The sequence below is a fragment of the Hypanus sabinus genome, chromosome 4 (genome assembly GCF_030144855.1).
Source record: "Hypanus sabinus isolate sHypSab1 chromosome 4, sHypSab1.hap1, whole genome shotgun sequence".
NCBI lineage: Eukaryota > Metazoa > Chordata > Chondrichthyes > Myliobatiformes > Dasyatidae > Hypanus > Hypanus sabinus.
Genome location: NC_082709.1, coordinates 101,811,641 through 101,825,038, shown reverse-complemented (window position 1 = coordinate 101,825,038; position 13,398 = coordinate 101,811,641). Strand labels below are relative to the sequence as shown.

Sequence of the window (13,398 nt, the reverse complement as noted above, 5' to 3'; positions counted from 1 at the left end):
CACTCCCACACCCAGTGTACTTGAACCCCTTCACACTCCCTCACCCAGTGTACCCAAACCCCTTCACACTCCCTCACCCAGTGTACCCGAACCCCTTCAAACTCCCTCACCCAGTGTATCTGAACCTCTTCAATCTCCCTCACCCAGTACCCGAACACCTTCACACTCCGTCACCCAGTGTACCCGAACCCCTTCACACTCCCTCACCCAGTGTACCCAAACCCCTTCACTCTCCCACAACCTGTGTACCTGAACCCCTTTACTCTCCCACACCCCGTGTACTCGAACCCCTTCACTCTCCCACACCCAGTGTACCGGAACCCCTTCACACTCCCTCACCCAGTGTAACCAAACCCCTTCACTCTCCCACACCCCGTGTACCCGAACCCCTTCACTCTCCCACACCCAGTGTACCTGAACCCCTTTACTCTCCCACACCCAGTGTACCTGAACCCCTTCACTCTGCCTCACCCAGTGTATCTGAACCCCTTCACTCTCCCACACCCAGTGTACCTGAACCCCTTCACACTCCCTCACCCAGTGTACCTGAACCCCTTCACACTCCCTCACCCAGTGTATCTGAACCCCTTCACACTCCCTCACACAGTGTATCTGAACCCCTTCACACTCCCACACCCAGTGTACTCGAACCCCTTCACTCTCCCACACCCAGTGTACCCGAACCCCTTCACACTCCCTCACCCAGTGTACCCGAACCCCTTCACACTCCCTCACCCAGTGTACCCGAACCCCTTCACACTCCCTCACCCAGTGTACCCGAACCCCTTCACACTCCCTCACCCAATGTATCTGAACCCCTTCACACTCCCACACCCAGTGTACTCGAACCCCTTCACTCTCCCACAACCAGTGTACTCGAACCCCTTCACACTCCCTCACCCAGTGTACCCGAACCCCTTCACACTCCCTCACCCAGTGTACCTGAACCCCTTCACACTCCCTCACCCAGTGTACCTGAACCCCTTCACTCTCCCACACCCAGTGTACCTGAACCCCTTCACACTCCCTCACCCAGTGTATCTGAACCCCTTCACTCTCCCACACCCAGTGTACCCGAACCCCTTCACTCTCACACACCCAGTGTACCTGAACCCCTTCACTCTCCCACACCCAGTGTACCTGAACCCCTTCACACTCCCTCACCCAGTGTACCTGAACCCCTTCACTCTCCCACACCCAGTGTACCTGAACCCCCTCACACTCCCTCACCCAGTGTACCTGAACCCCTTCACACTCCCTCACCCAGTGTATCTGAACCCCTTCACACTCCCACACCCAATGTACCCGAACCCCTTCACACTCCCTCACCCAGTGTACCTGAACCCCTTCACTCTCCCTCACCCAGTGTACCCGAACCCCTTCACACTCCCTCACCCAGTGTATCTGAACCCCTTCACACTCCCTCACCCAGTGTACCTGAAAGCCTTAACTCTCCCTCACCCAGTGTACCTGAACCCCTTCACACTCCCAGAACCAGTGTACCCGAACCCCTTCACTCTCCCACACCCAGTGTACTCGAACCCCTTCACACTCCCACACCCAGTGTACTCGAACCCCTTCACACTCCCACAACCAGTGTATCTGAACCCCTTCACACTCCCACACCCAGTGTACTTGAACCCCTTCACACTCCCTCACCCAGTGTACCCAAACCCCTTCACACTCCCTCACCCAGTGTACCCGAACCCCTTCAAACTCCCTCACCCAGTGTATCTGAACCTCTTCAATCTCCCTCACCCAGTACCCGAACACCTTCACACTCCGTCACCCAGTGTACCCGAACCCCTTCACACTCCCTCACCCAGTGTACCCAAACCCCTTCACTCTCCCACAACCTGTGTACCTGAACCCCTTTACTCTCCCACACCCCGTGTACTCGAACCCCTTCACTCTCCCACACCCAGTGTACCGGAACCCCTTCACACTCCCTCACCCAGTGTACCCAAACCCCTTCACTCTCCCACACCCCGTGTACCCGAACCCCTTCACTCTCCCACACCCAGTGTACCTGAACCCCTTTACTCTCCCACACCCAGTGTACCTGAACCCCTTCACTCTGCCTCACCCAGTGTATCTGAACCCCTTCACTCTCCCACACCCAGTGTACCTGAACCCCTTCACACTCCCTCACCCAGTGTACCTGAACCCCTTCACACTCCCTCACCCAGTGTATCTGAACCCCTTCACACTCCCTCACACAGTGTATCTGAACCCCTTCACACTCCCACACCCAGTGTACTCGAACCCCTTCACTCTCCCACACCCAGTGTACCCGAACCCCTTCACACTCCCTCACCCAGTGTACCCGAACCCCTTCACACTCCCTCACCCAGTGTACCCGAACCCCTTCACACTCCCTCACCCAGTGTACCCGAACCCCTTCACACTCCCTCACCCAGTGTACCTGAACCCCTTCACACTCCCTCACCCAGTGTATCTGAACCCCTTCACACTCCCACACCCAGTGTACCTGAACCCCTTCACACTCCCACACCCAATGTACCCGAACCCCTTCACACTCCCTCACCCAGTGTACCTGAACCCCTTCACTCTCCCTCACCCAGTGTACCTGAACCCCTTCACTCTCCCTCACCCAGTGTACCTGTACCCCTTCACTCTCCCTCACCCAGTGTACCCGAACCCCTTCACACTCCCTCACCCAGTGTACTCGAACCCCTTCACACTGCCACAACCAGTGTACCTGAAAGCCTTCACTCTCCCTCACCCAGTGTACCTGAACCCCTTCACACTCCCAGAACCAGTGTACCCGAACCCCTTCACTCTCCCACACCCAGTGTACTCGAACCCCTTCACACTCCCTCACCCAGTGTACCTGAAAGCCTTAACTCTCCCTCACCCAGTGTACCTGAACCCCTTCACACTCCCAGAACCAGTGTACCCGAACCCCTTCACTCTCCCACACCCAGTGTACTCGAACCCCTTCACACTCCCACACCCAGTGTACTCGAACCCCTTCACACTCCCACAACCAGTGTATCTGAACCCCTTCACACTCCCACACCCAGTGTACTTGAACCCCTTCACACTCCCTCACCCAGTGTACCCAAACCCCTTCACACTCCCTCACCCAGTGTACCCGAACCCCTTCACACTCCCTCACCCAGTGTACCCAAACCCCTTCACTCTCCCACAACCTGTGTACCTGAACCCCTTTACTCTCCCACACCCCGTGTACTCGAACCCCTTCACTCTCCCACACCCAGTGTACCGGAACCCCTTCACACTCCCTCACCCAGTGTACCCAAACCCCTTCACTCTCCCACACCCCGTGTACCCGAACCCCTTCACTCTCCCACACCCAGTGTACCTGAACCCCTTTACTCTCCCACACCCAGTGTACCTGAACCCCTTCACTCTGCCTCACCCAGTGTATCTGAACCCCTTCACTCTCCCACACCCAGTGTACCTGAACCCCTTCACATTCCCTCACCCAGTGTACCTGAACCCCTTCACACTCCCTCACCCAGTGTATCTGAACCCCTTCACACTCCCTCACACAGTGTATCTGAACCCCTTCACACTCCCACACCCAGTGTACTCGAACCCCTTCACTCTCCCACACCCAGTGTACCCGAACCCCTTCACACTCCCTCACCCAGTGTACCCGAACCCCTTCACACTCCCTCACCCAGTGTACCCGAACCCCTTCACACTCCCTCACCCAGTGTACCTGAACCCCTTCACACTCCCACACCCAGTGTACCTGAACCCCTTCACACTCCCTCACCCAGTGTATCTGAACCCCTTCACACTCCCACACCCAGTGTACTCGAACCCCTTCACTCTCCCACAACCAGTGTACTCGAACCCCTTCACACTCCCTCACCCAGTGTACCCGAACCCCTTCACACTCCCTCACCCAGTGTACCTGAACCCCTTCACACTCCCTCACCCAGTGTACCTGAACCCCTTCACTCTCCCACACCCAGTGTACCTGAACCCCTTCACACTCCCTCACCCAGTGTATCTGAACCCCTTCACTCTCCCACACCCAGTGTACCTGAACCCCCTCACACTCCCTCACCCAGTGTACCTGAACCCCCTCACACTCCCTCACCCAGTGTATCTGAACCCCTTCACACTCCCACACCCAATGTACCCGAACCCCTTCACACTCCCTCACCCAGTGTACCTGAACCCCTTCACTCTCCCTCACCCAGTGTACCCGAACCCCTTCACACTCCCTCACCCAGTGTATCTGAACCCCTTCACACTCCCTCACCCAGTGTACCTGAAAGCCTTAACTCTCCCTCACCCAGTGTACCTGAACCCCTTCACACTCCCAGAACCAGTGTACCCGAACCCCTTCACTCTCCCACACCCAGTGTACTCGAACCCCTTCACACTCCCACACCCAGTGTACTCGAACCCCTTCACACTCCCACAACCAGTGTATCTGAACCCCTTCACACTCCCACACCCAGTGTACTTGAACCCCTTCACACTCCCTCACCCAGTGTACCCAAACCCCTTCACACTCCCTCACCCAGTGTACCCGAACCCCTTCAAACTCCCTCACCCAGTGTATCTGAACCTCTTCAATCTCCCTCACCCAGTACCCGAACACCTTCACACTCCGTCACCCAGTGTACCCGAACCCCTTCACACTCCCTCACCCAGTGTACCCAAACCCCTTCACTCTCCCACAACCTGTGTACCTGAACCCCTTTACTCTCCCACACCCCGTGTACTCGAACCCCTTCACTCTCCCACACCCAGTGTACCGGAACCCCTTCACACTCCCTCACCCAGTGTACCCAAACCCCTTCACTCTCCCACACCCCGTGTACCCGAACCCCTTCACTCTCCCACACCCAGTGTACCTGAACCCCTTTACTCTCCCACACCCAGTGTACCTGAACCCCTTCACTCTGCCTCACCCAGTGTATCTGAACCCCTTCACTCTCCCACACCCAGTGTACCTGAACCCCTTCACACTCCCTCACCCAGTGTACCTGAACCCCTTCACACTCCCTCACCCAGTGTATCTGAACCCCTTCACACTCCCTCACACAGTGTATCTGAACCCCTTCACACTCCCTCACCCAGTGTACCCGAACCCCTTCACACTCCCTCACCCAGTGTACCCGAACCCCTTCACACTCCCTCACCCAGTGTACCTGAACCCCTTCACACTCCCTCACCCAGTGTATCTGAACCCCTTCACACTCCCACACCCAGTGTACCTGAACCCCTTCACACTCCCACACCCAATGTACCCGAACCCCTTCACACTCCCTCACCCAGTGTACCTGAACCCCTTCACTCTCCCTCACCCAGTGTACCTGAACCCCTTCACTCTCCCTCACCCAGTGTATCTGAACCCCTTCACTCTCCCTCACCCAGTGTACCCGAACCCCTTCACACTCCCTCACCCAGTGTACTCGAACCCCTTCACACTGCCACAACCAGTGTACCTGAAAGCCTTCACTCTCCCTCACCCAGTGTACCTGAACCCCTTCACACTCCCAGAACCAGTGTACCCGAACCCCTTCACTCTCCCACACCCAGTGTACTCGAACCCCTTCACACTCCCTCACCCAGTGTACCTGAAAGCCTTAACTCTCCCTCACCCAGTGTACCTGAACCCCTTCACACTCCCAGAACCAGTGTACCCGAACCCCTTCACTCTCCCACACCCAGTGTACTCGAACCCCTTCACACTCCCACACCCAGTGTACTCGAACCCCTTCACACTCCCACAACCAGTGTATCTGAACCCCTTCACACTCCCACACCCAGTGTACTTGAACCCCTTCACACTCCCTCACCCAGTGTACCCAAACCCCTTCACACTCCCTCACCCAGTGTACCCGAACCCCTTCAAACTCCCTCACCCAGTGTATCTGAACCTCTTCAATCTCCCTCACCCAGTACCCGAACACCTTCACACTCCGTCACCCAGTGTACCCGAACCCCTTCACACTCCCTCACCCAGTGTACCCAAACCCCTTCACTCTCCCACAACCTGTGTACCTGAACCCCTTTACTCTCCCACACCCCGTGTACTCGAACCCCTTCACTCTCCCACACCCAGTGTACCGGAACCCCTTCACACTCCCTCACCCAGTGTACCCAAACCCCTTCACTCTCCCACACCCCGTGTACCCGAACCCCTTCACTCTCCCACACCCAGTGTACCTGAACCCCTTTACTCTCCCACACCCAGTGTACCTGAACCCCTTCACTCTGCCTCACCCAGTGTATCTGAACCCCTTCACTCTCCCACACCCAGTGTACCTGAACCCCTTCACACTCCCTCACCCAGTGTACCTGAACCCCTTCACACTCCCTCACCCAGTGTATCTGAACCCCTTCACACTCCCTCACACAGTGTATCTGAACCCCTTCACACTCACACACCCAGTGTACTCGAACCCCTTCACTCTCCCACACCCAGTGTACCCGAACCCCTTCACACTCCCTCACCCAGTGTACCCGAACCCCTTCACACTCCCTCACCCAGTGTACCCGAACCCCCTTCACACTCCCTCACCCAGTGTACCTGAACCCCTTCACACTCCCACACCCAGTGTACCTGAACCCCTTCACACTCCCTCACCCAATGTATCTGAACCCCTTCACACTCCCACACCCAGTGTACTCGAACCCCTTCACTCTCCCACAACCAGTGTACTCGAACCCCTTCACACTCCCTCACCCAGTGTACCCGAACCCCTTCACACTCCCTCACCCAGTGTACCTGAACCCCTTCACACTCCCTCACCCAGTGTACCTGAACCCCTTCACTCTCCCACACCCAGTGTACCTGAACCCCTTCACACTCCCTCACCCAGTGTATCTGAACCCCTTCACTCTCCCACACCCAGTGTACCTGAACCCCCTCACACTCCCTCACCCAGTGTACCTGAACCCCTTCACACTCCCTCACCCAGTGTATCTGAACCCCTTCACACTCCCACACCCAATGTACCCGAACCCCTTCACACTCCCTCACCCAGTGTACCTGAACCCCTTCACTCTCCCTCACCCAGTGTACCCGAACCCCTTCACACTCCCTCACCCAGTGTATCTGAACCCCTTCACACTCCCTCACCCAGTGTACCTGAAAGCCTTAACTCTCCCTCACCCAGTGTACCTGAACCCCTTCACACTCCCAGAACCAGTGTACCCGAACCCCTTCACTCTCCCACACCCAGTGTACTCGAACCCCTTCACACTCCCACACCCAGTGTACTCGAACCCCTTCACACTCCCTCACCCAGTGTATCTGAACCCCTTCACACTCCCACACCCAGTGTACTTGAACCCCTTCACACTCCCTCACCCAGTGTACCCAAACCCCTTCACACTCCCTCACCCAGTGTACCCGAACCCCTTCAAACTCCCTCACCCAGTGTATCTGAACCTCTTCAATCTCCCTCACCCAGTACCCGAACACCTTCACACTCCGTCACCCAGTGTACCCGAACCCCTTCACACTCCCTCACCCAGTGTACCCAAACCCCTTCATTCTCCCACAACCTGTGTACCTGAACCCCTTTACTCTCCCACACCCCGTGTACTCGAACCCCTTCACTCTCCCACACCCAGTGTACCGGAACCCCTTCACACTCCCTCACCCAGTGTACCCAAACCCCTTCACTCTCCCACACCCCGTGTACCCGAACCCCTTCACTCTCCCACACCCAGTGTACCTGAACCCCTTTACTCTCCCACACCCAGTGTACCTGAACCCCTTCACTCTGCCTCACCCAGTGTATCTGAACCCCTTCACTCTCCCACACCCAGTGTACCTGAACCCCTTCACACTCCCTCACCCAGTGTACCTGAACCCCTTCACACTCCCTCACCCAGTGTATCTGAACCCCTTCACACTCCCTCACACAGTGTATCTGAACCCCTTCACACTCCCACACCCAGTGTACTCGAACCCCTTCACTCTCCCACACCCAGTGTACCCGAACCCCTTCACACTCCCTCACCCAGTGTACCCGAACCCCTTCACACTCCCTCACCCAGTGTACCCGAACCCCTTCACACTCCCTCACCCAGTGTACCCGAACCCCTTCACACTCCCTCACCCAGTGTACCTGAACCCCTTCACACTCCCTCACCCAGTGTATCTGAACCCCTTCACACTCCCACACCCAGTGTACCTGAACCCCTTCACACTCCCACACCCAATGTACCCGAACCCCTTCACACTCCCTCACCCAGTGTACCTGAACCCCTTCACTCTCCCTCACCCAGTGTACCTGAACCCCTTCACTCTCCCTCACCCAGTGTACCTGTACCCCTTCACTCTCCCTCACCCAGTGTACCCGAACCCCTTCACACTCCCTCACCCAGTGTACTCGAACCCCTTCACACTGCCACAACCAGTGTACCTGAAAGCCTTCACTCTCCCTCACCCAGTGTACCTGAACCCCTTCACACTCCCAGAACCAGTGTACCCGAACCCCTTCACTCTCCCACACCCAGTGTACTCGAACCCCTTCACACTCCCACACCCAGTGTACCCGAACCCCTTCACACCCCCTCACCCAGTGTACCCGAACCCCTTCACACTCCCACACCCAGTGTACCTGAACCCCTTCACACTCCCTCACCCAGTGTACCTGAACCCCTTCACTCTCCCTCACCCTGTGTACTCGAACCCCTTCACTCTCACACACCCAGTGTACCTGAACCCCTTCACTCTTCCACACCCAGTGTACCTGAACTCCTTCACTCTCCCTCACCCAGTGTACTCGAACCACTTCACTCTCACACACCCAGTGAACTCGAACCCCTTCACTCTCACACACCCAGTGTACCTGAACCCCTTCACTCTCCCACACCTAGTGTACCTGAACCCCGTCACACTCCCTCACCCAGTGTACCTGAACCCCTTCAGAGTCCCTAACCCAGTGTACCTGAACCCCGTCACACTCCCTCACCCAGTGTACCCGAACCCCTTCACAGTCCCTAACCCAGTGTACCTGAACCCCGTCACACTCCCTCACCCAGTGTACCCGAACCCCTTCACAGCCCCTAACCCAGTGTACCCGAACCCCTTCACTCTCCCTCAACCAGTGTATCTGAACATCTTCACTCACCCTCACCCAGAGTACCCGAACCCCTACATGCTCGCTCACCCTGTGTACCCGAACCCATTCACTCTCCCACACCAAGAGTACCCGAACCCCTCCACCCTCCATCAACCAGTGCACCTGAACCACTTCACACTCCCTCACCCAGTGTACCCGAACCCCTTCACTCTCCCTCACCCAGTGCACCTGAACCCCTTCACTCTCCCTCATCCAGTGTACCTGAACCCCTTCACTCTGCCACACCAAGTGTACCCGAACCCCTTCACACTCCCACACCCAGTGTACCTGAACCCCTTCACTCTGCCACACCAAGTGTACCCGAACCCTTTCACTCTCCCTCACCCAGTGTACCCGAACCCCTTCACTCTACCTCACCCAGTGTACCCGAACCATTCAGCTTCCCACACCCAGTGTACCCGAACCACTCCACCCTCCCACAACCGGTGTACCAGAACACCGTCACTCTCACTCAAACAGGGTACCTGCACCCCTTCAGCCTCTCTCACCCAGTGTTCCTGAACCCCTTCACACTCCCTCACCCTGTGTACCCGAAACCCTTCACTCTTCCACACCCAGTGTACCTGAACTCCTTCACTCTCCCACACCCAGTGTACCTGAACCCCTTCACTCTCCCACACCCAGTGTACCTGAACCCCTTCACACTCCCTCAACCATTGTACCCGAATCTCTTCACTCTCCCTCACCCAGTGTACCTGAACCCCTTCACCCTCCCTCACCCAGTGTACAGGAACCCCTTCACCCTCCCACAAACAGTGTACCTGAACCCGTTCACACTCCCTCACCCAGTGTACACCTACCTAGTCACTCTCCCTCACCCAGTGTACCTGAACGCCTTGACTCTCCCTCACCGTGTACCTGAACCCCTTCACACTCCCTCACCCAGTGTACCCGAACCCCTTCACTCTCCCACACCCAGTGTACCTGAAACCCTTCACCCTCCCACACCCAGTGTACCTGAACCCATTCACACTCCCTCAGCCAGTGTAACCAATCCCCTTCACTCTCCCTCACCCAGTGTACCTGAACCCCTTCACTCTCCCACAACCAGTGTACCCGATCCCCTTCACTCTCCCACACCCAGTGTACCTGAACCCCTTTACCCTCCCTCACACAGTGTACCTGAACCCCTTCCCTCTCTTCTCCCAGTGTACCCGAACCCCTTCACTCTCCCTCACCCAGTGTACCCGAACCCCTTCACTCTCCCTCACCCAGTGTACATGAACCCCCTCACCCTCGCTGACCCAGTGTACCCGAACCCCTTCACTCTCCCACACCCAGGATACCTGAACCCCTTCACTCTCCCACAACCAGTGTACCTGAACCCCTTTACCCTCCCTCACACAGTGCACCCAAACCCCTTCACACTCCCACACCCAGTGTAGCTGAACCCCTTCACACTCCCACACCCAGTGTACCTGAAACCCTTCACTCTCCCTCACCCGGTTACCCGAACCCCTTCACTCTCCCTCACCCAGTGTACCCGAACCCTTTCACTCTCCCTCACCCTGTGTACCCGAACCCCTTCACTCTCCCTCACCCAGTGTACCCGAACCCCTTCACTCTCCCTCACCCAGTGTACTCGAACCCCTTCACCCTCCCACAACCAGTGTACCTGAAACCCTTCACTCTCCCTCACCCGGTTACCCGAACCCCTTCACTCTCCCTCACCCAGTGTACCCGAACCCTTTCACTCTCCCTCACCCAGTGTACCCGAACCCCTTCACTCTCCCTCACCCAGTGTACCCGAACCCTTTCACTCTCCCTCACCCTGTGTACCCGAACACCTTCACTCTCCCTCACCCAGTATACCCGAACCCCTTCACACTCCCTCACCCAGTGTACCCGAACCCCTTCACTCTCCCTCACCCAGTGTACCTGAACCACTTCACTCTCCCTCACCCAGTGTACCCGAAGCCATTCACAGTCCCTAACCCAGTGTACCTGAACCCCGTCACACTCCCTCACCCAGTGTACCTGAACCCCTTCACAGTCCCTAACCCAGTGTACCTGAACCCCGTCACACTCCCTCACCCAGTGTACCCGAACCCCTTCACAGTCCCTAACCCAGTGTACCAGAACCCCGTCACACTCCCTCACCCAGTGTACCTGAAAGCCTTCACGCTCCCTCACCCAGTGTACCCGAACCCCTTCACTCTCCCTCAACCAGTGTATCTGAACATCTTCACTCACCCTCACCCAGAGTACCCGAACCCCTACATGCTCGCTCACCCTGTGTACCCGAACCCATTCACTCTCCCACACCAAGAGTACCCGAACCCCTTCACACTCCCTCACCCAGTGTACCTGAACCCCTTCACACTCCCACACCCAGTGTACCTGAACCCCTTCACTCTGCCACACCAAGTGTACCCGAACCCCTTCACTCTCCCTCACCCAGTGTACCTGAACCACTTCACTCTCCCTCACCCAGTGTACCCGAAGCCATTCACAGTCCCTAACCCAGTGTACCTGAACCCCGTCACACTCCCTCACCCAGTGTACCTGAACCCCTTCACAGTCCCTAACCCAGTGTACCTGAACCCCGTCACACTCCCTCACCCAGTGTACCCGAACCCCTTCACAGTCCCTAACCCAGTGTACCTGAACCCCGTCACACTCCCTCACCCAGTGTACCTGAAAGCCTTCACGCTCCCTAACCCAGTGTACCTGAACCCCTTCACACTCCCACACCCAGTGTACCTGAACCCCTTCACTCTGCCACACCCAGTGTACTCGAACCCCTTCACTCTCCCTCACCCAGTGTACCTGAACCCCTTCACTCTCCCACACCCAGTGTACCTGAACCCCTTCACACTCCCTCACCCAGTGTACCCGAACCCCTTCACTCTCCCTCACCCAGTGTACCCGAACCCTTTCACTCTCCCACACCCAGTGTACCCGAACCCCGTCACTCTCCCTCACCCAGTGTACCTGAACCCCTTCACTCTCCCTCACCCAGTGTACTCGAACCCCTTCACTCTCCCTCACCCAGTGTACCCAAACCCCTTCACTCTCCCTCACCCAGTGTACACGAAGCCCTTCACTCTCCCTCACCCAGTGTACCCGAACCCCTTCACACTCCCTCACCCAGTGTACCTGAACCCCTTCACTCTCCCTCACCCAGTGCACCCGAACTCCTTCACCTTCCCTCACCCAGTGTACCCGATCTCCTTCACTCTCCCACACCCAGTGTACCTGAACCCCTTCACTCTCCCACACCCAGTGTACCCGATCTCCTTCAATCTCCCACACCCAGTGTACCTAAACCCCTTCACTCTCCCACACCCAGTGTACCTGAACCCCTTCACTCTCCCACACCCAGTGTACCTGAACCCCTTCACACTCCCTCAACCATTGTACCCGAATCTCTTCACTCTCCCTCACCCAGTGTACCTGAACCCCTTCACCCTCCCTCACCCAGTATACAGGAACCCCTTCACCCTCCCACAAACAGTGTACCTGAACCCGTTCACACTCCCTCACCCAGTGTACCTGAACCACTTCACTCTCCCTCACCCAGTGTACCCGAAGCCATTCACAGTCCCTAACCCAGTGTACCTGAACCCCGTCACACTCCCTCACCCAGTGTACCTGAACCCCTTCACAGTCCCTAACCCAGTGTACCTGAACCCCGTCACACTCCCTCACCCAGTGTACCCGAACCCCTTCACAGTCCCTAACCCAGTGTACCAGAACCCCGTCACACTCCCTCACCCAGTGTACCTGAAAGCCTTCACGCTCCCTCACCCAGTGTACCCGAACCCCTTCACTCTCCCTCAACCAGTGTATCTGAACATCTTCACTCACCCTCACCCAGAGTACCCGAACCCCTACATGCTCGCTCACCCTGTGTACCTGAACCCGTTCACACTCCCTCACCCAGTGTACACCTACCTCGTCACTCTCCCTCACCCAGTGTACCTGAACCCCTTGACTCTCCCTCACCGTGTACCTGAACCCCTTCACACTCCCTCACCCAGTGTACCCGAACCCCTTCACTCTCCCACACCCAGTGTACCTGAAACCCTTCACCCTCCCACACCCAGTGTACCTGAACCCATTCACACTCCCTCAGCCAGTGTAACCAAACCCCTTCACTCTCCCTCACCCAGTGTACCTGAACCCCTTCACTCTCCCACAACCAGTGTACCCGATCCCCTTCACACTCCCTCACCCAGTGTACCTGAACCCCTTCACTCTCCCTCACCCAGTGTACCCGAACCCCTTCACACTCCCTCACCCAGTGTATCTGAACCCCTTCACACTCCCTCACCCAGTG

The 13,398-nt window shown here is 57.2% G+C and overlaps 1 protein-coding gene across 1 annotated transcript in view; it reads left to right on the top strand.

The window, feature by feature from the left end:
* The window catches only part of LOC132392150 (coagulation factor VII-like), a 369,356-nt gene that overhangs the window by 212,030 nt on the left and 143,928 nt on the right, over positions 1–13,398 (top strand). The gene's annotated exons all lie outside the window — the stretch shown is intronic.